Below are 26,282 nucleotides of genomic sequence, written 5' to 3' on the forward strand. Positions count from 1 at the left end.
AAATACACTAGAAGAATAATCATTTGAAATATTAAAGTACAGTTGTAAAGTCTCAGATCAGACAATAAAATTGCACAATATATTCAGTTAATTGGCAGCTCTGAAAACTAAAACACAATATTTAAAGTATAGACAACTTCATTTTTCAAGAGAACAATTTAAACTGTGTGACAATAATTGTGTGAATATGTGAAAAAAATAATGTTATGATTCACCCACCACTCATCATTATTTCAATCAAAGTTTCATTAGATTCCTGGTTTCTATAAACAACACACTTGTAAACTCCTGTATCCTTAGTGGTCACATCTTTAAGTAAGAAAGAAAAGTTTCCATGGGCAATCTCCTTAGTAAAGAAATGTGCCCTATAATTGTAAGCCTGGTCCTGAGACTCTGGTTGACTCTCTCCATCTTGGAACAAATGCACTACAGTTTCAGAGGCTGTTCTTCTCCACTCCACTTCCAGCTCTTCCACTGGTATGGGAGTTTGAACAAAACAGGGCAGCATCACCGAGCCTCCAGGTTGGACAGCCAGAGGACCAGAGGGGCCCAACACATGGAACCCTAAAATAAATTGTAATAAAAGTAATTTTGTTAATGTTTCACTTTTACATTTAAAATATTTAAACAATCATTCATTGACTCCCTGGCTGTATGCACTCTAACCCCTTTTACACCTTCCTTGTAATTTCCAATGCAAATTAGTTGAGACAACTTGGCCAATGACCTTGTTTGTTTTACAGATTTGCATGTTAAATGTCCAAATGTATAATGTTATCCTTGGGCTCCACAAACATTCTCATATAGTTAAATGGAATCTGTGGCACCAGCCCATATATGCTTATGAGCTGGACAGAGGACAAGCAGTTTGTCATGGGCACTAAAGGCTCAAATGGTAGTATTTACATTACTAACAAACCTCCAGTTTACAGCCCAGTTACCAGCCAGAACTACAAGAATTCAAACCAGCAGCCCTCCAGTAGTTAACATGCTCCTCTTTAACCACCAGACCATTGGTATTTGGCCTTGAATCCAAATTTGGTCCTAGATTTTGTAATCACTTGATTAAATGTTTCTGTGAATCAGTAGGACCTGGATCTTGTGGACTGAGATCTGAAAATCACTGTATTAAAGTCTCAGTTCTATTTTAACCTGTAGGACCTCAACCGTGAGGACTGACATCTGAATACCACTGCCACCCAAATGCAGGCAACTATGACAGAGAGAATAAGCTACGCAGTATTAAAGACATCAGGTTCATTAAATGAGTCCTTCTCATGGCACAGAAATCAATGCTTATACAATGTCATTCCAATGTAATAATTATATGTGAATAAAAAACAGTACCACTCCTGACTTGTATAACTGTATTTTCTATTATTCTAATTTCTGCTTTTAGGCAAATGGTTATATATATATAGCTATATGGTTATATATATATAGCAGCTTAGTTTCTCAGCTCATGCTATAGCTCATTGTGTATGTCAGCGCTCAGATTGGGTCATGTTTATATATTATACTTACAGAATGCAGATATTGCTAAAGCAAGACAGCATATGGCAAAGACACATTCAGATGGCAGAAGAATCACTCTCAGATCCATCAGTGTGCGTTCACCATTTCCTAATGATTGAAAGAGAAACAGCGATCACTAGGACTTTCTTTAATGGAGATTTTGTGATTGTAGAACATGCACTCCTCAACCGATAAAACACAATTATGTAAAAATATGATCATATCTTCATGTAAATGCTGCTATGAACAGACTGATACATGTACCAAAGGTATTCTGGTCTATTAATGTGAAGCTGCAATTTACTATAATATAAGAAAGTATATGTCTGTATAACAATAATAATAATAATAATAATAATAATAATAATAATAATAATAATAAGAAGAAGAAGAAGAAGAAGAAGAAGAAGAAAAATAATAATAAAATATAATACATGTCTAAGATTACAAATCAACACTACTTTAAACAGTTATGAACTGTAATTCAAAGAGTAAAGCAACATTTTGTTTAATTTTCATAGGTTACATAAAAGTGCCATTTATACATACACACAATTATACTAATTAGTAAAGGAATCAATTTAAAATGCAGAGCTCACTCACGTGTTTTCAGGATCAGTTCTGCTATTAATGAGATGGAGTTCACACAAATGAGCCTGACTGCCCCAAGCATGTATACAATTATATATAATTGACCTGTAATATCATGCAAAAGAAAAAAATTATTAAGATCTAATTTTCTGAAGAAAATGCTGACTTGCTAAAATAATTAATCACACAATAGTTAATCACACAATCGATGAGTTAAACACACACATGAGGTTTAGTTTTTAGCTCAACAGTGAAACTGCTGAAGTTGTATGTCTCCTGATGTCTCCTGATCAGTCCTGACCATCAGGCTATTGTTACAGACAGAGCAGCATATTTCTGAAACCTTGTAGAAACAAATAAGATTTTATTTAATGCACTTTGAACCACTATAATGAAAACATTATAATGGACACTCTATAAGGTCATTTATAAGGTCACACTATAAGGTGCGTGTGTGTGTGTGTGTGTGTGTGTGTGTGTGTGTGTGTGTGTGTGTGTGTGTGTGTGTGTATAAATTATTATCATACACGATATACATTACTCTGCAAAGGTTGTAGGCACCCATGAAATTACATGGCAATAAGTGTTCCTTTGCAGGTAAAACAATAATATAAGAACAATATAACAATAACATATAACAATAACAATATAATATAACAATAACAGCAACAACAATAATAATAAATATCTTGGGCATGATGTTAAACTGCATCCAACAATGAATACACAAACAAGAATAAACCCATGCCACATTGCATAGGTAAACAAGGGTCACGTACTCCAGTGACTGCTGAACAAGCTGTAGTAGAAAAATCAGCTATTGATTGTCCCGGTCCTCATGTAGTTACCTAATCAAGCCTCAATCTCAAGATGATCTATATTTTATGGCATCATCTGCGCAGGCAAAGTCCACCATATGGCTAGTAAATCAACAAGACTAAAGTGGGCTATGTAGGAGTACTACTACGCTGTTGAGAACAAGTTTGTTTACCACAAGGAGATGGATCAATAAAAAGAAGCTCCAGCTGCTGATGTCTGATGACAGAGTCCCACACCTGAAACCATAGCTATGCTAGAGAATGTCAGAAACAGCATCTGTAATTACCATTGCAGTCCCCTCGGAAGGTGGCTCAAGACCTGATATCGGACCAAGAACAAGCAGCAAGCTGCATGATACCGTCTCATTAGCCATAACCATTAGCTTAACAAACCGCGCCTTACAAAGGCAATTTGTGAGCAAATAGCAGCTGTGAATCAAGTTCAAGTTCAAGTTCAAGTTCAAGTTTGGTTTATTTGTCACATACATAGTCATACACAGTATAACTCACAGTGAAATGGTTGAGAGTGCTCTGTCTGAAAAAGAAAACGGGTGCATAGAGTAATATATATATCAGGCCCTCTTTGATATCCAAGAACGACTAAGTTAACCTCACCTCACCAAGTCAAAAAACTGATGTAAGCAACAGCTACCGTCAATGCCAGAGACTAAAAAGAAATACTACCAGGAACTCAAATGTCAGAAGAAGTCCTCATAGAACCACAAGCAAAAGAGTGAGTAAAGGAATTCTGGCATGGAATCCTGGAAGACAGCATTGCCCACAACATATAGCAATGTGTAATAAATGTCTAAAATCACCATTTGTACAATCGTTTACTGAGTAAAAGTGTCTCTCATTCTAATTTCACAATATCTTAGAGGGCCTAAAATGTGACTGAACAATGACTTTTATATATATATATATATATATATATATATATATATATATATATATATATATATATATATATATATATATATATAAAGCTTCATGGAGTATCAATATGTCAAGCTTCATGTGTGCAAGAAAAAATGTGCATTAAAACAACTATAACCAAAAAACTGCAAAAAACAAAAAAGTCTCAAATGCACAGAACCGTATTTAATATGGCGAAAAACATATGCATTCATCACCAGTTTACTTTCACACAAAAAAACAAAGTAAATATTTACTAAAGGACTGTAAATTGTGTCAAACACAAGTCATGACTATTGTTTTATAACATTGTAAAATAACATTAATTTAGCCATTGATCTCTGTAATTTTCATATTCTTCTTCAACAAAGTAATCAAACCCCTAAAGGCTCTAAACTTCAGCAGCAGTTATCTTTTTGCACAACATTTTAGCTAGCTAACTAGATCTCAAATCAGCGAGGAAGGAAATGTTTCTGACTTGAAGGGTCAGAACCAATATATATTCTCTATTGTTAGCAATATGTTGATATATTTTCTTATTTTAATAGCTAACTTCAGATTCTATAGTAAAAGGTTTCAGTGATATAGGATATAATATTGTTGTGTATACTGTCGTGGAGCACAATTATTAGGCAAGTTGTATTTTTGAGGATGCATTTTATTATTGAACCACTACAGTGCTCTCTGTCAATCCAAAAATGTTAATAAACCTCAAATCTGAATATTTACGTGAGGTTTTGGCTTTCTTAGAAGAATATCTATGTGTGCATAAATATTCCGCAACTATTATTGTGCAGAATTATTATGCAACTAAATGAAAAACTGACATTTTCCCATCTCACTTGTCGATTTTCATCTGTTAAAGTGAGAATAATAAACAAACAACTCAAAATTTACAAATAAACATTTCTGACATTAAAAAAAAATCAGTGACCCATATAGCCACCTTTCTTTTCTTTTCATAAGCCTCCCATTGATTCGGTCAATCTGTTGACGATCAACTTTTTGTGCAGCAGCAACCATAGCCTCCCAGCAACTGTTCAGAGAGCTGTACTATTTTCCTTCACTGTAAATCTCCCATTTAAGAAGAGCCCACAAATTCTCAATAGGGTTTAGGTAAGGTAAGGGCCATGTCATTATTTCATCTTTCATCTTTAAGGCCATTACTGGCTAGCCACGCAGTGGAGTACTTCGATGCATGCGATGGAGCATTGTCCTGCATTATTCTAGGGTTACTCTGTTTACTCTAGGGTTACTCTCTTATTCTAGGGTTACTCTGTTACTCTAGGGTTACTCTGTTTACTCTAGGGTTACTCTGTTTACTCTAGGGTTACTCTGTTTATTCTAGGGTTACTCTGTTATTCTAGGGTTACTCTGTTTACTCTAGGGTTACTCTGTTATTCTAGGGTTAATCTGTTTACTCTAGGGTTACTCTGTTTATTCTAGGGTTACTCTGTTATTCTAGGGTTACTCTGTTACTCTAGGGTTACTCTGTTTACTCTAGGGTTACTCTGTTATTCTAGGGTTACTCTGTTATTCTAGGGTTACTCTCTTATTCTAGGGTTACTCTGTTATTCTAGGGTTACTCTGTTACTCTAGGGTTAGTCTGTTATTCTAGGGTTACTCTGTTTACTCTAGGGTTACTCTGTTACTCTAGGGTTACTCTGTTATTCTAGGGTTACTCTGTTTACTCTAGGGTTACTCTGTTTACTCTAGGGTGACTCTGTTATTCTAGGGTTACTCTGTTTACTCTAGGGTGACTCTGTTATTCTAGGGTTACTCTGTTTACTCTAGGGTTACTCTGTTATTCTAGGGTTACTCTTACTCTAGGGTTACTCTGTTACTCTAGGGTTACTCTGTTTCTTCTAGGGTTACTCTGTTATTCTAGGGTTACTCTGTTTATTCTAGGGTTGCTCTGTTTATTCTAGGGTTACTCTGTTTACTCTAGGGTTACTCTGTTATTCTAGGATTACTCTGTTTACTCTAGGGTTACTCTGTTTACTCTAGGGTTACTCTGTTATTCTAGGGTTACTCTGTTTACTCTAGGGTTACTCTGTTTACTCTAGGGTTACTCTGTTATTCTAGGGTTACTCTGTTTACTCTAGGGTTACTCTGTTTCTTCTAGGGTTACTCTGTTTACTCTGTTTAATCTTCATCTCATTTGTCTATGAACCCATGTTCCAGGAATCAACTGACTTTTACATCTATGTTTTAACAAACTGTAACCAGGTCCCTTATGTTCCTAACAAGTACGTTCTGTCATGAAGAGTGGCGTGGCTTGTACTGTGTTTAAGACATGCCTTAAAAAAAGCTGATAACTGGGTAACTGTGGTCTGTATAAAGCATATAACACAATGCATCTCACGTCTGTCAATGATAATAGTTCGCTGTAAATTACTTTGTTGATTAAACCTAGATTTTCCATCCTAACTGCAGACACTCTGTCACTAATATAAGCCTTCCTGCATATATTACTGTGGAGCAGTTAGTGACTAAACAGAGTCTTTCATGTTAACAGGAACTATCTACCCAGTGTCAGTGTCATATACAACTATTCATACATACTTCTATAAAACATCGAGGTAACACATGCAATATGGGGGAGACAGGCATGTAAGAGGCTAATAGCATTTTAACCAAAAGACATACAGCACAATTCACTGTTGGTAAGAGTTAATAAGAATACCAAATGGTCATGATGGTTATTGATGCATGTGTATTTTGCATGTGAACCATTTTTAATTTTAGATTTTCTGTTTTATAGAGTTGACTATTTTAATTTGCAAAGCAATGATACATGAATCATTGTAGATCAGTGGAGGAAATCCAAATTTAATCTGCTAAAAGTTATATTTTATGTTATAGTAATAGTTGAGGTAAGAAAATATTGAAAAGGATATTTAACACTGGATACCTTTGCAAGGTACTGTTCAGTTCCAATAACAAGCTGTTATTTAGCACAAAAGAAATTAATTGTTTAAATTTAATTATATAATTTGGCCCAAATATTTTTGTCACAAGATATAAGTAAGACAAATCAGTGCATTCAGAACATTCAGTTCATATTATTTTTAAAGTTGATATTGATAGATGTTACAAAATATTTTATTGATACATTAATTGCCCCCATTGTTGAGTAAAGAGTATTTTGCATACATACCTGAATAAATGACTGCAGTTATTAAAGCATATCCTTGAGAAACTGCAGTTTTTTTTATAAATCTTCTGATATTCTCTGTAATAGAATAATGTCAGAGGTTAAAACCATTATGAGCAAAATCATAACATGACTCACTGTGAATCTGTCATCTCAATAAGACACAATTCCCAGATCTTCCATCTGAGTCTTAATGTAGACTTAATGCACTTGGATCCCAAGCATTGCTAATGGATTCATAAGTTAATTACATAGTCTACATAAATATTTTTTATGAGAATGGAAGTATAAGCAGCTTAGTCTGTTTATATTTATAGATACACAAACTGTTGGCAAGCAGCACTAGAACTTTGTGTTCTTGAAGAGAAAGATAAGAATTTGCTCAATCAATTTAGCGATCTAGATGTTTTTAATACTAATAATATTTATGATGATTTAAAATACTAATAATACTACACAGCAATAGCTAACTTTCAAAAACTTGGTTGGTCAGAGTTGCTTCATTGAGTGTTTAGTGTTGTTTCTGTGCACACCACTGTAGTGGCTCCATTATTCTTGAAAACAGTCAAATGTAAATGTTTTTGCATTTTGGAGCACACAAGGATCATAGAAATTACTCAAACATCTACAGCAAGTATCAAATTACACTACAGAGAATTATTTACATGACACTTTTATCCAAAGCAGCTTACAATTATGACCCTTGAGGGTCAAGGGCCTTGCTCAGGGGCCCAGCAGTAACAACTTGGTAGCGGTGGGGCTTAAACCAGCAACCTTTTGAATACAAGTCAACTACCTTAACCACTGACCTACCTGCAGCTAATAAGGTGACAATCATTGTAGAGATAGGGTAGTTGTATTAAAAGGAACAGGGTAGTTAATAAAGTGCATTTCTTTTTATATCTATTCATTAACTTCCATCATTCCCTGAAAGACTGCTTTATATAACATACCTGGAAATGTCTTGAAATGAGAAGTAACCCAAAGCAGGGAAAGAATCCTTAAAAGATTCAGAGCTGAGCAAGTAGCCACCTCAGCAAGAAACCCTGCAGAGAAACCAAATAATTAAATGTTAATGATAAGCCCTTCACAGTCAAAACAGAGTGTTACAGCAACAAAATGATCTTGGGTGGACAACCACATCAGGCCTTTGTGTGTGTCTCTGTAACCCAAAACTAAATGACATATAGTCCAAGAGCAGTGAGCTAAGAAATAACTAACAAAATATACAGCAAGGGATAAAGAAGTGAAGTGAGTGGCAGAGGAATTCAGATTGATCAGTGAGAAGCAACAACTCATTCTGGCCAGAGTCCTCACAGGAAACATCTAAACACACTTTAGCATGGGAGTTGATGGAGATGGTAATGGGCTGTTCATTAAAACACATGCAGATGAAGCGCAGATGGACGGTCATCCTCTATCTATTAAACTTGCTAACACAATGTGAAATATTACAATAGTTATGTAAAAGTTAGCTATGTTCAGTTAGTTATTTGTGCGATAGCATTAATGTGTTAATGTGTTAATCATTTCACACTGGTAATTTTTCAGTCAATTTTGCATGTTCTAAAAGACTAGTGTAGTACATCAGTTACTGCTTTTGTTGGAAAGACCATTCCTAAAGGTATGCTTCATTAAGGAGTGACAACACTTGCTACATCTGACATCACCAACAATAGTTCCAGAAGAGACATTGGAGCGAATGTAGCCAGTGACTGTTCCTCGTTATTCACATTTCTTGTGCAATGGCGTCCTTGACCTAATGTACGTTGATTACCTACTGTACATTTTAGTTAAGAGTACATGTTTGGCCATTGTCAATGTTTGCTTGAGATCTAACTTAGAATTGACTGTTATAAACACATTACGGTATTAGCCTACTGAGTTGCTAATTTTATACTCTTATTATTCCTCACTAATGATGTTCGTAATGTTATCTTGTCAAACTAGTTTTAGAACTTCACATGCAAGAATATAGAAGGACTACCACATTCTCCCCTTCTAGAGGGCACTGATGGAAACCTAATTAATTAATGCATATTCATATTGCATAGCAGATTCACTGTGAATATATTACTCTATACGAATGACTAGCACTGATGATGATGGAATGATTATTGGAATGTATGTTCTGTTTTCTTATTCCAGACCGTACTTCTCATGCTCCATACTTCACTCTTCATATCCTCTACATACTTCTCACTTCATATTTTACACCTCAAATACTTAACCTTTTGTCTAAAATGAATAAACCTGAGCCTGTGTGTTAATGTGCATAGTGAATGCCTAATATGTTGCATTGTTGAATTTTATTAAAGAGTTGAATATCACTACTAACACTCCAGTGTTCTGACTGACACTCTGAAGGAGGACAAATCCCCCCTTAGAACCTGCCTCATTATGCAGTCCACTTGCCTTACCTGTATCAAACAGCTTTATCTTGGTGAATAAGCAAATTTCTTGCATTTTTCAAACAGCCAGGAAATGAAAATGAGATTTTTACAATTTTCAGCTGACCTAGACATCTGTAGTACTGGCAAAAATTAAGGAACCACTCCAAGTTTTCATCTCTAACAAGAAGTCACTCTTATTGCATGTTTACGGATTTGTGAATCAAGCGATATCAAAATGTTAAAATTTAACAATGTATCCTGTTTTTGCTATATTGATATTATTACAGTTAACATAACAATAACTAAAAAGTATAAAATATTAACTACAAGTACCTACCCTCGGTCACACCCCAAAGGATGAAGGCAAGGGCCAAAGCAATGGTTGGACAGCAGACAAATGTGCACTGTAGAGCCAAGTCTGATTTGGTGTTTTCTGTAGAGGAGATAAAACATGTGCATACAACTTCAAAGCGTCAACTTCATTAATATGTTTCATAACTTCTTAATTTTAGGAATAATCAAATCAACCTGACTTACTGTTATTTTTTATAGAAGTGTATGCTGCGTAGCCTAGCACAAGTAGAAGTACAAATGCCAGGATACAGAAACACAACACCCCTGTGTGCATACTGGAAAAACCTGTGTGGCACAGAAATCAGTGCTTATACAATGTCATTCAAATGTAAAAATGAAAAATGTGAATGAAAAACAGAACCACTCCTGACTTGTGTAATTGTATTTTCTATTATACTAATTTGTGCTTCTAGCTGTGTTGTTTGTTTTTCAAAATTTGCATGGTGATGCTACTTTTTGAAATGCCAGGCAATGCATTAACAAAAAAACAAAAAAACAAAAAACAAACAAACAAACAAACAAAAAAATATATATATTAATGGGCTACACCTAACAACTATCTTGGCAGTTAAAATATCTATTGATTGTTGAGGCGACTAATCAGCTATTCAGATTGTAGGTTTCACAATTAATAAGTGGATCTTATTTAAAATTTTAAAATTTAAAAGAAGGACAAGCAAAGTATCAGCAAGAGAATAACAAAACTACAGCACTTTTCCTTAATCACATAAACTATCCATCTAAATGTCAAAGAAATAAAGAGGGCGATGGGGTGAGAGGACAAACATAAACACACCCACAAATGATTTGAATTAATTCGAATGCAACCCACATTGGGCAAGCATGCACAATCACAAAATGTTTTGTGATTTAGAAACTTGTGCACTCAACAGCAACACTCTGTGCAACTGTAAATGTTGCCATGGTAACAATGCAACGTTTAAGATGGCAAATTTAGAGCAGTACTTTATCTGCCATACAAAGAAAAAAATTATCTCAGTACAGAACCTGAGATTGTTTAGGATTAAACTATGTGGAAAACTGCACTCACACTGCTACTGTGATGTTAACAGACATTTCCATATCATTCCCACAAGAATGTCAGAAAGTAAATATTTTCTTTCTTGTTTTAATACCCTTGGATTAAGTTACTAATATTCCAATTCCACTGCAATTATTTAGTATGTTTGATGGAATTAATTTATTGATCAAGAAAAAAGTATTTCAGAATGTAAAATGTTATAGCTCATAACATGGATTAAAGTGGCTAATTTTAACATTAACACTAGATAGCTATCTAGCTAACTAATTTATTGAGACGAGTCTTCATCATCCATGTTCTTCCACTTCAGATGCTCCAGCGTAACTGATGTCCTTGAGTAGATGGAGCTCAGATATGCAGGGATTCCTGACAGTGCTTCTGGTTTAAACAGATTATGGTTTAAACAGTGTTGGATTCTGGCTTGCTATTGTTTTTACCCTCTTGCTGTAAAATCATTAATGGAGTCATAGCTCCTGAGCAGATGGATATTTGTACATTCCTCAAGTCCCAGCAGTGATTCACTACATATCTGTTAGGTCATGTTGTGCTCCAGCTCCCCTACATCACCCACATGCTTTGCACCACACCGAGAACAAAAATGCTTACTCACCCAGCTGCTGTACTTCCACTGTGGTGTTAGCTGATAGGTCTTCATGGAATACTTCACATATGTAGAAGCCTTTGTCTTCAGTCTGAATGTTCTTCAGCCTAAGCGAGAAGTTTCCTTTGTGGATTTCCTCACGGCTGAAGAGCTCAACTCTGTCTCTGTATGTTTCATGGATTGACTCTGGCACAGTCTGACCATTTATAAATTGCAACACTACCATGTCTTCATCTGTTTTCCTTTTCTTCCATGAGACTTCTTCAAGCTCCTCAGGAGGGATGTGGGAGTGTACAGAGCAGTTCAGAGTGCTGTCCTCTCCCGCATATACAGAAACAACATGACCTCCAGACACAGTCAAATACACTAGAAGAATAATCATTTGAAATATTAAAGTACAGTTGTAAAGTCTCAGATCAGACAATAAAATTGCACAATATATTCAGTTAATTGGCAGCTCTGAAAACTAAAACACAATATTTAAAGTATAGACAACTTCATTTTTCAAGAGAACAATTTAAACTGTGTGACAATAATTGTGTGAATATGTGAAAAAAATAATGTTATGATTCACCCACCACTCATCATTATTTCAATCAAAGTTTCATTAGATTCCTGGTTTCTATAAACAACACACTTGTAAACTCCTGTATCCTTAGTGGTCACATCTTTAAGTAAGAAAGAAAAGTTTCCATGGGCAATCTCCTTAGTAAAGAAATGTGCCCTATAATTGTAAGCCTGGTCCTGAGACTCTGGTTGACTCTCTCCATCTTGGAACAAATGCACTACAGTTTCAGAGGCTGTTCTTCTCCACTCCACTTCCAGCTCTTCCACTGGTATGGGAGTTTGAACAAAACAGGGCAGCATCACCGAGCCTCCAGGTTGGACAGCCAGAGGACCAGAGGGGCCCAACACATGGAACCCTAAAATAAATTGTAATAAAAGTAATTTTGTTAATGTTTCACTTTTACATTTAAAATATTTAAACAATCATTCATTGACTCCCTGGCTGTATGCACTCTAACCCCTTTTACACCTTCCTTGTAATTTCCAATGCAAATTAGTTGAGACAACTTGGCCAATGACCTTGTTTGTTTTACAGATTTGCATGTTAAATGTCCAAATGTATAATGTTATCCTTGGGCTCCACAAACATTCTCATATAGTTAAATGGAATCTGTGGCACCAGCCCATATATGCTTATGAGCTGGACAGAGGACAAGCAGTTTGTCATGGGCACTAAAGGCTCAAATGGTAGTATTTACATTACTAACAAACCTCCAGTTTACAGCCCAGTTACCAGCCAGAACTACAAGAATTCAAACCAGCAGCCCTCCAGTAGTTAACATGCTCCTCTTTAACCACCAGACCATTGGTATTTGGCCTTGAATCCAAATTTGGTCCTAGATTTTGTAATCACTTGATTAAATGTTTCTGTGAATCAGTAGGACCTGGATCTTGTGGACTGAGATCTGAAAATCACTGTATTAAAGTCTCAGTTCTATTTTAACCTGTAGGACCTCAACCGTGAGGACTGACATCTGAATACCACTGCCACCCAAATGCAGGCAACTATGACAGAGAGAATAAGCTACGCAGTATTAAAGACATCAGGTTCATTAAATGAGTCCTTCTCATGGCACAGAAATCAATGCTTATACAATGTCATTCCAATGTAATAATTATATGTGAATAAAAAACAGTACCACTCCTGACTTGTATAACTGTATTTTCTATTATTCTAATTTCTGCTTTTAGGCAAATGGTTATATATATATAGCTATATGGTTATATATATATAGCAGCTTAGTTTCTCAGCTCATGCTATAGCTCATTGTGTATGTCAGCGCTCAGATTGGGTCATGTTTATATATTATACTTACAGAATGCAGATATTGCTAAAGCAAGACAGCATATGGCAAAGACACATTCAGATGGCAGAAGAATCACTCTCAGATCCATCAGTGTGCGTTCACCATTTCCTAATGATTGAAAGAGAAACAGCGATCACTAGGACTTTCTTTAATGGAGATTTTGTGATTGTAGAACATGCACTCCTCAACCGATAAAACACAATTATGTAAAAATATGATCATATCTTCATGTAAATGCTGCTATGAACAGACTGATACATGTACCAAAGGTATTCTGGTCTATTAATGTGAAGCTGCAATTTACTATAATATAAGAAAGTATATGTCTGTATAACAATAATAATAATAATAATAATAATAATAATAATAATAATAATAATAATAATAATAATAATAAGAAGAAGAAGAAGAAGAAGAAGAAGAAAAATAATAATAAAATATAATACATGTCTAAGATTACAAATCAACACTACTTTAAACAGTTATGAACTGTAATTCAAAGAGTAAAGCAACATTTTGTTTAATTTTCATAGGTTACATAAAAGTGCCATTTATACATACACACAATTATACTAATTAGTAAAGGAATCAATTTAAAATGCAGAGCTCACTCACGTGTTTTCAGGATCAGTTCTGCTATTAATGAGATGGAGTTCACACAAATGAGCCTGACTGCCCCAAGCATGTATACAATTATATATAATTGACCTGTAATATCATGCAAAAGAAAAAAATTATTAAGATCTAATTTTCTGAAGAAAATGCTGACTTGCTAAAATAATTAATCACACAATAGTTAATCACACAATCGATGAGTTAAACACACACATGAGGTTTAGTTTTTAGCTCAACAGTGAAACTGCTGAAGTTGTATGTCTCCTGATGTCTCCTGATCAGTCCTGACCATCAGGCTATTGTTACAGACAGAGCAGCATATTTCTGAAACCTTGTAGAAACAAATAAGATTTTATTTAATGCACTTTGAACCACTATAATGAAAACATTATAATGGACACTCTATAAGGTCATTTATAAGGTCACACTATAAGGTGCGTGTGTGTGTGTGTGTGTGTGTGTGTGTGTGTGTGTGTGTGTGTGTGTGTGTGTGTGTGTATAAATTATTATCATACACGATATACATTACTCTGCAAAGGTTGTAGGCACCCATGAAATTACATGGCAATAAGTGTTCCTTTGCAGGTAAAACAATAATATAAGAACAATATAACAATAACATATAACAATAACAATATAATATAACAATAACAGCAACAACAATAATAATAAATATCTTGGGCATGATGTTAAACTGCATCCAACAATGAATACACAAACAAGAATAAACCCATGCCACATTGCATAGGTAAACAAGGGTCACGTACTCCAGTGACTGCTGAACAAGCTGTAGTAGAAAAATCAGCTATTGATTGTCCCGGTCCTCATGTAGTTACCTAATCAAGCCTCAATCTCAAGATGATCTATATTTTATGGCATCATCTGCGCAGGCAAAGTCCACCATATGGCTAGTAAATCAACAAGACTAAAGTGGGCTATGTAGGAGTACTACTACGCTGTTGAGAACAAGTTTGTTTACCACAAGGAGATGGATCAATAAAAAGAAGCTCCAGCTGCTGATGTCTGATGACAGAGTCCCACACCTGAAACCATAGCTATGCTAGAGAATGTCAGAAACAGCATCTGTAATTACCATTGCAGTCCCCTCGGAAGGTGGCTCAAGACCTGATATCGGACCAAGAACAAGCAGCAAGCTGCATGATACCGTCTCATTAGCCATAACCATTAGCTTAACAAACCGCGCCTTACAAAGGCAATTTGTGAGCAAATAGCAGCTGTGAATCAAGTTCAAGTTCAAGTTCAAGTTCAAGTTTGGTTTATTTGTCACATACATAGTCATACACAGTATAACTCACAGTGAAATGGTTGAGAGTGCTCTGTCTGAAAAAGAAAACGGGTGCATAGAGTAATATATATATCAGGCCCTCTTTGATATCCAAGAACGACTAAGTTAACCTCACCTCACCAAGTCAAAAAACTGATGTAAGCAACAGCTACCGTCAATGCCAGAGACTAAAAAGAAATACTACCAGGAACTCAAATGTCAGAAGAAGTCCTCATAGAACCACAAGCAAAAGAGTGAGTAAAGGAATTCTGGCATGGAATCCTGGAAGACAGCATTGCCCACAACATATAGCAATGTGTAATAAATGTCTAAAATCACCATTTGTACAATCGTTTACTGAGTAAAAGTGTCTCTCATTCTAATTTCACAATATCTTAGAGGGCCTAAAATGTGACTGAACAATGACTTTTATATATATATATATATATATATATATATATATATATATATATATATATATATATATATATATATATATATATAAAGCTTCATGGAGTATCAATATGTCAAGCTTCATGTGTGCAAGAAAAAATGTGCATTAAAACAACTATAACCAAAAAACTGCAAAAAACAAAAAAGTCTCAAATGCACAGAACCGTATTTAATATGGCGAAAAACATATGCATTCATCACCAGTTTACTTTCACACAAAAAAACAAAGTAAATATTTACTAAAGGACTGTAAATTGTGTCAAACACAAGTCATGACTATTGTTTTATAACATTGTAAAATAACATTAATTTAGCCATTGATCTCTGTAATTTTCATATTCTTCTTCAACAAAGTAATCAAACCCCTAAAGGCTCTAAACTTCAGCAGCAGTTATCTTTTTGCACAACATTTTAGCTAGCTAACTAGATCTCAAATCAGCGAGGAAGGAAATGTTTCTGACTTGAAGGGTCAGAACCAATATATATTCTCTATTGTTAGCAATATGTTGATATATTTTCTTATTTTAATAGCTAACTTCAGATTCTATAGTAAAAGGTTTCAGTGATATAGGATATAATATTGTTGTGTATACTGTCGTGGAGCACAATTATTAGGCAAGTTGTATTTTTGAGGATGCATTTTATTATTGAACCACTACAGTGCTCTCTGTCAATCCAAAAATGTTAATAAACCTCAAATCTGAATATTTACGTGAGGTTTTGGCTTTCTTAGAAGAATATCTATGTGTGCATAAATATTCCGCAACTATTATTGTGCAGAATTATTATGCAACTAAATGAAAAACTGACATTTTCCCATCTCACTTGTCGATTTTCATCTGTTAAAGTGAGAATAATAAACAAACAACTCAAAATTTACAAATAAACATTTCTGACATTAAAAAAAAATCAGTGACCCATATAGCCACCTTTCTTTTCTTTTCATAAGCCTCCCATTGATTCGGTCAATCTGTTGACGATCAACTTTTTGTGCAGCAGCAACCATAGCCTCCCAGCAACTGTTCAGAGAGCTGTACTATTTTCCTTCACTGTAAATCTCCCATTTAAGAAGAGCCCACAAATTCTCAATAGGGTTTAGGTAAGGTAAGGGCCATGTCATTATTTCATCTTTCATCTTTAAGGCCATTACTGGCTAGCCACGCAGTGGAGTACTTCGATGCATGCGATGGAGCATTGTCCTGCATTATTCTAGGGTTACTCTGTTTACTCTAGGGTTACTCTCTTATTCTAGGGTTACTCTGTTACTCTAGGGTTACTCTGTTTACTCTAGGGTTACTCTGTTTACTCTAGGGTTACTCTGTTTATTCTAGGGTTACTCTGTTATTCTAGGGTTACTCTGTTTACTCTAGGGTTACTCTGTTATTCTAGGGTTAATCTGTTTACTCTAGGGTTACTCTGTTTATTCTAGGGTTACTCTGTTATTCTAGGGTTACTCTGTTACTCTAGGGTTACTCTGTTTACTCTAGGGTTACTCTGTTATTCTAGGGTTACTCTGTTATTCTAGGGTTACTCTCTTATTCTAGGGTTACTCTGTTATTCTAGGGTTACTCTGTTACTCTAGGGTTAGTCTGTTATTCTAGGGTTACTCTGTTTACTCTAGGGTTACTCTGTTACTCTAGGGTTACTCTGTTATTCTAGGGTTACTCTGTTTACTCTAGGGTTACTCTGTTTACTCTAGGGTGACTCTGTTATTCTAGGGTTACTCTGTTTACTCTAGGGTGACTCTGTTATTCTAGGGTTACTCTGTTTACTCTAGGGTTACTCTGTTATTCTAGGGTTACTCTTACTCTAGGGTTACTCTGTTACTCTAGGGTTACTCTGTTTCTTCTAGGGTTACTCTGTTATTCTAGGGTTACTCTGTTTATTCTAGGGTTGCTCTGTTTATTCTAGGGTTACTCTGTTTACTCTAGGGTTACTCTGTTATTCTAGGATTACTCTGTTTACTCTAGGGTTACTCTGTTTACTCTAGGGTTACTCTGTTATTCTAGGGTTACTCTGTTTACTCTAGGGTTACTCTGTTTACTCTAGGGTTACTCTGTTATTCTAGGGTTACTCTGTTTACTCTAGGGTTACTCTGTTTCTTCTAGGGTTACTCTGTTTACTCTGTTTAATCTTCATCTCATTTGTCTATGAACCCATGTTCCAGGAATCAACTGACTTTTACATCTATGTTTTAACAAACTGTAACCAGGTCCCTTATGTTCCTAACAAGTACGTTCTGTCATGAAGAGTGGCGTGGCTTGTACTGTGTTTAAGACATGCCTTAAAAAAAGCTGATAACTGGGTAACTGTGGTCTGTATAAAGCATATAACACAATGCATCTCACGTCTGTCAATGATAATAGTTCGCTGTAAATTACTTTGTTGATTAAACCTAGATTTTCCATCCTAACTGCAGACACTCTGTCACTAATATAAGCCTTCCTGCATATATTACTGTGGAGCAGTTAGTGACTAAACAGAGTCTTTCATGTTAACAGGAACTATCTACCCAGTGTCAGTGTCATATACAACTATTCATACATACTTCTATAAAACATCGAGGTAACACATGCAATATGGGGGAGACAGGCATGTAAGAGGCTAATAGCATTTTAACCAAAAGACATACAGCACAATTCACTGTTGGTAAGAGTTAATAAGAATACCAAATGGTCATGATGGTTATTGATGCATGTGTATTTTGCATGTGAACCATTTTTAATTTTAGATTTTCTGTTTTATAGAGTTGACTATTTTAATTTGCAAAGCAATGATACATGAATCATTGTAGATCAGTGGAGGAAATCCAAATTTAATCTGCTAAAAGTTATATTTTATGTTATAGTAATAGTTGAGGTAAGAAAATATTGAAAAGGATATTTAACACTGGATACCTTTGCAAGGTACTGTTCAGTTCCAATAACAAGCTGTTATTTAGCACAAAAGAAATTAATTGTTTAAATTTAATTATATAATTTGGCCCAAATATTTTTGTCACAAGATATAAGTAAGACAAATCAGTGCATTCAGAACATTCAGTTCATATTATTTTTAAAGTTGATATTGATAGATGTTACAAAATATTTTATTGATACATTAATTGCCCCCATTGTTGAGTAAAGAGTATTTTGCATACATACCTGAATAAATGACTGCAGTTATTAAAGCATATCCTTGAGAAACTGCAGTTTTTTTTATAAATCTTCTGATATTCTCTGTAATAGAATAATGTCAGAGGTTAAAACCATTATGAGCAAAATCATAACATGACTCACTGTGAATCTGTCATTTCAATAAGACACAATTCCCAGATCTTCCATCTGAGTCTTAATGTAGACTTAATGCACTTGGATCCCAAGCATTGCTAATGGATTCATAAGTTAATTACATAGTCTACATAAATATTTTTTATGAGAATGGAAGTATAAGCAGCTTAGTCTGTTTATATTTATAGATACACAAACTGTTGGCAAGCAGCACTAGAACTTTGTGTTCTTGAAGAGAAAGATAAGAATTTGCTCAATCAATTTAGCGATCTAGATGTTTTTAATACTAATAATATTTATGATGATTTAAAATACTAATAATACTACACAGCAATAGCTAACTTTCAAAAACTTGGTTGGTCAGAGTTGCTTCATTGAGTGTTTAGTGTTGTTTCTGTGCACACCACTGTAGTGGCTCCATTATTCTTGAAAACAGTCAAATGTAAATGTTTTTGCATTTTGGAGCACACAAGGATCATAGAAATTACTCAAACATCTACAGCAAGTATCAAATTACACTACAGAGAATTATTTACATGACACTTTTATCCAAAGCAGCTTACAATTATGACCCTTGAGGGTCAAGGGCCTTGCTCAGGGGCCCAGCAGTAACAACTTGGTAGCGGTGGGGCTTAAACCAGCAACCTTTTGAATACAAGTCAACTACCTTAACCACTGACCTACCTGCAGCTAATAAGGTGACAATCATTGTAGAGATAGGGTAGTTGTATTAAAAGGAACAGGGTAGTTAATAAAGTGCATTTCTTTTTATATCTATTCATTAACTTCCATCATTCCCTGAAAGACTGCTTTATATAACATACCTGGAAATGTCTTGAAATGAGAAGTAACCCAAAGCAGGGAAAGAATCCTTAAAAGATTCAGAGCTGAGCAAGTAGCCACCTCAGCAAGAAACCCTGCAGAGAAACCAAATAATTAAATGTTAATGATAAGCCCTTCACAGTCAAAACAGAGTGTTACAGCAACAAAATGATCTTGGGTGGACAACCACATCAGGCCTTTGTGTGTGTCTCTGTAACCCAAAACTAAATGACATAGTCCAAGAGCAGTGAGCTAAGAAATAACTAACAAAATATACAGCAAGGGATAAAGAAGTGAAGTGAGTGGCAGAGGAATTCAGATTGATCAGTGAGAAGCAACAACTCATTCTGGCCAGAGTCCTCACAGGAAACATCTAAACACACTTTAGCATGGGAGTTGATGGAGATGGTAATGGGCTGTTCATTAAAACACATGCAGATGAAGCGCAGATGGACGGTCATCCTCTATCTATTAAACTTGCTAACACAATGTGAAATATTACAATAGTTATGTAAAAGTTAGCTATGTTCAGTTAGTTATTTGTGCGATAGCATTAATGTGTTAATGTGTTAATCATTTCACACTGGTAATTTTTCAGTCAATTTTGCATGTTCTAAAAGACTAGTGTAGTACATCAGTTACTGCTTTTGTTGGAAAGACCATTCCTAAAGGTATGCTTCATTAAGGAGTGACAACACTTGCTACATCTGACATCACCAACAATAGTTCCAGAAGAGACATTGGAGCGAATGTAGCCAGTGACTGTTCCTCGTTATTCACATTTCTTGTGCAATGGCGTCCTTGACCTAATGTACGTTGATTACCTACTGTACATTTTAGTTAAGAGTACATGTTTGGCCATTGTCAATGTTTGCTTGAGATCTAACTTAGAATTGACTGTTATAAACACATTACGGTATTAGCCTACTGAGTTGCTAATTTTATACTCTTATTATTCCTCACTAATGATGTTCGTAATGTTATCTTGTCAAACTAGTTTTAGAACTTCACATGCAAGAATATAGAAGGACTACCACATTCTCCCCTTCTAGAGGGCACTGATGGAAACCTAATTAATTAATGCATATTCATATTGCATAGCAGATTCACTGTGAATATATTACTCTATACGAATGACTAGCACTGATGATGATGGAATGATTATTGGAATGTATGTTCTGTTTTCTTATTCCAGACCGTACTTCTCATGCTCCATACTTCACTCTTCATATCCTCTACATACTTCTCACTTCATATTTTACACCTCAAATACTTAACCTTTTGTCTAAAATGAATAAACCTGAGCCTGTGTGTTAATGTGCATAGTGAATGCCTAATATGTTGCATTGTTGAATTTTATTAAAGAGTTGAATATCACTACTAACACTCCAGTGTTCTGACTGACACTCTGAAGGAGGACAAATCCCCCCTTAGAACCTGCCTCATTATGCAGTCCACTTGCCTTACCTGTATCAAACAGCTTTATCTTGGTGAATAAGCAAATTTCTTGCATTTTTCAAACAGCCAGGAAATGAAAATGAGATTTTTACAATTTTCAGCTGACCTAGACATCTGTAGTACTGGCAAAAATTAAGGAACCACTCCAAGTTTTCATCTCTAACAAGAAGTCACTCTTATTGCATGTTTACGGATTTGTGAATCAAGCGATATCAAAATGTTAAAATTTAACAATGTATCCTGTTTTTGCTATATTGATATTATTACAGTTAACATAACAATAACTAAAAAGTATAAAATATTAACTACAAGTACCTACCCTCGGTCACACCCCAAAGGATGAAGGCAAGGGCCAAAGCAATGGTTGGACAGCAGACAAATGTGCACTGTAGAGCCAAGTCTGATTTGGTGTTTTCTGTAGAGGAGATAAAACATGTGCATACAACTTCAAAGCGTCAACTTCATTAATATGTTTCATAACTTCTTAATTTTAGGAATAATCAAATCAACCTGACTTACTGTTATTTTTTATAGAAGTGTATGCTGCGTAGCCTAGCACAAGTAGAAGTACAAATGCCAGGATACAGAAACACAACACCCCTGTGTGCATACTGGAAAAACCTGTGTGGCACAGAAATCAGTGCTTATACAATGTCATTCAAATGTAAAAATGAAAAATGTGAATGAAAAACAGAACCACTCCTGACTTGTGTAATTGTATTTTCTATTATACTAATTTGTGCTTCTAGCTGTGTTGTTTGTTTTTCAAAATTTGCATGGTGATGCTACTTTTTGAAATGCCAGGCAATGCATTAACAAAAAAACAAAAAAACAAAAAACAAACAAACAAACAAACAAAAAAATATATATATTAATGGGCTACACCTAACAACTATCTTGGCAGTTAAAATATCTATTGATTGTTGAGGCGACTAATCAGCTATTCAGATTGTAGGTTTCACAATTAATAAGTGGATCTTATTTAAAATTTTAAAATTTAAAAGAAGGACAAGCAAAGTATCAGCAAGAGAATAACAAAACTACAGCACTTTTCCTTAATCACATAAACTATCCATCTAAATGTCAAAGAAATAAAGAGGGCGATGGGGTGAGAGGACAAACATAAACACACCCACAAATGATTTGAATTAATTCGAATGCAACCCACATTGGGCAAGCATGCACAATCACAAAATGTTTTGTGATTTAGAAACTTGTGCACTCAACAGCAACACTCTGTGCAACTGTAAATGTTGCCATGGTAACAATGCAACGTTTAAGATGGCAAATTTAGAGCAGTACTTTATCTGCCATACAAAGAAAAAAATTATCTCAGTACAGAACCTGAGATTGTTTAGGATTAAACTATGTGGAAAACTGCACTCACACTGCTACTGTGATGTTAACAGACATTTCCATATCATTCCCACAAGAATGTCAGAAAGTAAATATTTTCTTTCTTGTTTTAATACCCTTGGATTAAGTTACTAATATTCCAATTCCACTGCAATTATTTAGTATGTTTGATGGAATTAATTTATTGATCAAGAAAAAAGTATTTCAGAATGTAAAATGTTATAGCTCATAACATGGATTAAAGTGGCTAATTTTAACATTAACACTAGATAGCTATCTAGCTAACTAATTTATTGAGACGAGTCTTCATCATCCATGTTCTTCCACTTCAGATGCTCCAGCGTAACTGATGTCCTTGAGTAGATGGAGCTCAGATATGCAGGGATTCCTGACAGTGCTTCTGGTTTAAACAGATTATGGTTTAAACAGTGTTGGATTCTGGCTTGCTATTGTTTTTACCCTCTTGCTGTAAAATCATTAATGGAGTCATAGCTCCTGAGCAGATGGATATTTGTACATTCCTCAAGTCCCAGCAGTGATTCACTACATATCTGTTAGGTCATGTTGTGCTCCAGCTCCCCTACATCACCCACATGCTTTGCACCACACCGAGAACAAAAATGCTTACTCACCCAGCTGCTGTACTTCCACTGTGGTGTTAGCTGATAGGTCTTCATGGAATACTTCACATATGTAGAAGCCTTTGTCTTCAGTCTGAATGTTCTTCAGCCTAAGCGAGAAGTTTCCTTTGTGGATTTCCTCACGGCTGAAGAGCTCAACTCTGTCTCTGTATGTTTCATGGATTGACTCTGGCACAGTCTGACCATTTATAAATTGCAACACTACCATGTCTTCATCTGTTTTCCTTTTCTTCCATGAGACTTCTTCAAGCTCCTCAGGAGGGATGTGGGAGTGTACAGAGCAGTTCAGAGTGCTGTCCTCTCCCGCATATACAGAAACAACATGACCTCCAGACACAGTCAAATACACTAGAAGAATAATCATTTGAAATATTAAAGTACAGTTGTAAAGTCTCAGATCAGACAATAAAATTGCACAATATATTCAGTTAATTGGCAGCTCTGAAAACTAAAACACAATATTTAAAGTATAGACAACTTCATTTTTCAAGAGAACAATTTAAACTGTGTGACAATAATTGTGTGAATATGTGAAAAAAATAATGTTATGATTCACCCACCACTCATCATTATTTCAATCAAAGTTTCATTAGATTCCTGGTTTCTATAAACAACACACTTGTAAACTCCTGTATCCTTAGTGGTCACATCTTTAAGTAAGAAAGAAAAGTTTCCATGGGCAATCTCCTTAGTAAAGAAATGTGCCCTATAATTGTAAGCCTGGTCCTGAGACTCTGGTTGACTCTCTCCATCTTGGAACAAATGCACTACAGTTTCAGAGGCTGTTCTTCTCCACTCCACTTCCAGCTCTTCCACTGGTATGGGAGTTTGAACAAAACAGGGCAGCATCACCGAGCCTCCAGGTTGGACAGCCAGAGGACCAGAGGGGCCCAACACATGGAACCCTAAAATAAATTGTAATAAAAGTAATTTTGTTAATGTTTCACTTTTACATTTAAAATATTTAAACAATCATTCATTGACTCCCTGGCTGTATGCACTCTAACCCCTTTTACACCTTCCTTGTAATTTCCAATGCAAATTAGTTGAGACAACTTGGCCAATGACCTTGTTTGTTTTACAGATTTGCATGTTAAATGTCCAAATGTATAATGTTATCCTTGGGCTCCACAAACATTCTCATATAGTTAAATGGAATCTGTGGCACCAGCCCATATATGCTTATGAGCTGGACAGAGGACAAGCAGTTTGTCATGGGCACTAAAGGCTCAAATGGTAGTATTTACATTACTAACAAACCTCCAGTTTACAGCCCAGTTACCAGCCAGAACTACAAGAATTCAAACCAGCAGCCCTCCAGTAGTTAACATGCTCCTCTTTAACCACCAGACCATTGGTATTTGGCCTTGAATCCAAATTTGGTCCTAGATTTTGTAATCACTTGATTAAATGTTTCTGTGAATCAGTAGGACCTGGATCTTGTGGACTGAGATCTGAAAATCACTGTATTAAAGTCTCAGTTCTATTTTAACCTGTAGGACCTCAACCGTGAGGACTGACATCTGAATACCACTGCCACCCAAATGCAGGCAACTATGACAGAGAGAATAAGCTACGCAGTATTAAAGACATCAGGTTCATTAAATGAGTCCTTCTCATGGCACAGAAATCAATGCTTATACAATGTCATTCCAATGTAATAATTATATGTGAATAAAAAACAGTACCACTCCTGACTTGTATAACTGTATTTTCTATTATTCTAATTTCTGCTTTTAGGCAAATGGTTATATATATATAGCTATATGGTTATATATATATAGCAGCTTAGTTTCTCAGCTCATGCTATAGCTCATTGTGTATGTCAGCGCTCAGATTGGGTCATGTTTATATATTATACTTACAGAATGCAGATATTGCTAAAGCAAGACAGCATATGGCAAAGACACATTCAGATGGCAGAAGAATCACTCTCAGATCCATCAGTGTGCGTTCACCATTTCCTAATGATTGAAAGAGAAACAGCGATCACTAGGACTTTCTTTAATGGAGATTTTGTGATTGTAGAACATGCACTCCTCAACCGATAAAACACAATTATGTAAAAATATGATCATATCTTCATGTAAATGCTGCTATGAACAGACTGATACATGTACCAAAGGTATTCTGGTCTATTAATGTGAAGCTGCAATTTACTATAATATAAGAAAGTATATGTCTGTATAACAATAATAATAATAATAATAATAATAATAATAATAATAATAATAATAATAATAAGAAGAAGAAGAAGAAGAAGAAGAAGAAAAATAATAATAAAATATAATACATGTCTAAGATTACAAATCAACACTACTTTAAACAGTTATGAACTGTAATTCAAAGAGTAAAGCAACATTTTGTTTAATTTTCATAGGTTACATAAAAGTGCCATTTATACATACACACAATTATACTAATTAGTAAAGGAATCAATTTAAAATGCAGAGCTCACTCACGTGTTTTCAGGATCAGTTCTGCTATTAATGAGATGGAGTTCACACAAATGAGCCTGACTGCCCCAAGCATGTATACAATTATATATAATTGACCTGTAATATCATGCAAAAGAAAAAAATTATTAAGATCTAATTTTCTGAAGAAAATGCTGACTTGCTAAAATAATTAATCACACAATAGTTAATCACACAATCGATGAGTTAAACACACACATGAGGTTTAGTTTTTAGCTCAACAGTGAAACTGCTGAAGTTGTATGTCTCCTGATGTCTCCTGATCAGTCCTGACCATCAGGCTATTGTTACAGACAGAGCAGCATATTTCTGAAACCTTGTAGAAACAAATAAGATTTTATTTAATGCACTTTGAACCACTATAATGAAAACATTATAATGGACACTCTATAAGGTCATTTATAAGGTCACACTATAAGGTGCGTGTGTGTGTGTGTGTGTGTGTGTGTGTGTGTGTGTGTGTGTGTGTGTGTGTGTGTGTATAAATTATTATCATACACGATATACATTACTCTGCAAAGGTTGTAGGCACCCATGAAATTACATGGCAATAAGTGTTCCTTTGCAGGTAAAACAATAATATAAGAACAATATAACAATAACATATAACAATAACAATATAATATAACAATAACAGCAACAACAA

The 26,282-nt window shown here is 35.1% G+C and overlaps 2 long non-coding RNA genes across 2 annotated transcripts; both read right to left on the minus strand.

Moving 5' to 3' along the window:
* Positions 1–9,728: 9,728 nt before the first annotated feature.
* LOC145651398 (uncharacterized) lies at positions 9,729–11,745 on the minus strand. Its single transcript, XR_014117340.1, has 3 exons — positions 11,396–11,745; positions 9,927–10,028; positions 9,729–9,822 (listed from the first exon to the last, which is right to left on the minus strand). It is a non-coding gene; the product is annotated as an uncharacterized LOC145651398 (long non-coding RNA).
* Positions 11,746–21,483: 9,738 nt separating this feature from the next.
* On the minus strand, positions 21,484–23,500 carry LOC145651397 (uncharacterized). Its single transcript, XR_014117339.1, has 3 exons — positions 23,151–23,500; positions 21,682–21,783; positions 21,484–21,577 (listed from the first exon to the last, which is right to left on the minus strand). It is a non-coding gene; the product is annotated as an uncharacterized LOC145651397 (long non-coding RNA).
* Between the last annotated feature and the right edge of the window lie 2,782 nt (positions 23,501–26,282).

Source organism: Electrophorus electricus, chromosome 15 (genome assembly GCF_041902795.1).
Source record: "Electrophorus electricus isolate QZ-2024a chromosome 15, ASM4190279v1, whole genome shotgun sequence".
NCBI classification, from domain to species: domain Eukaryota; kingdom Metazoa; phylum Chordata; class Actinopteri; order Gymnotiformes; family Gymnotidae; genus Electrophorus; species Electrophorus electricus.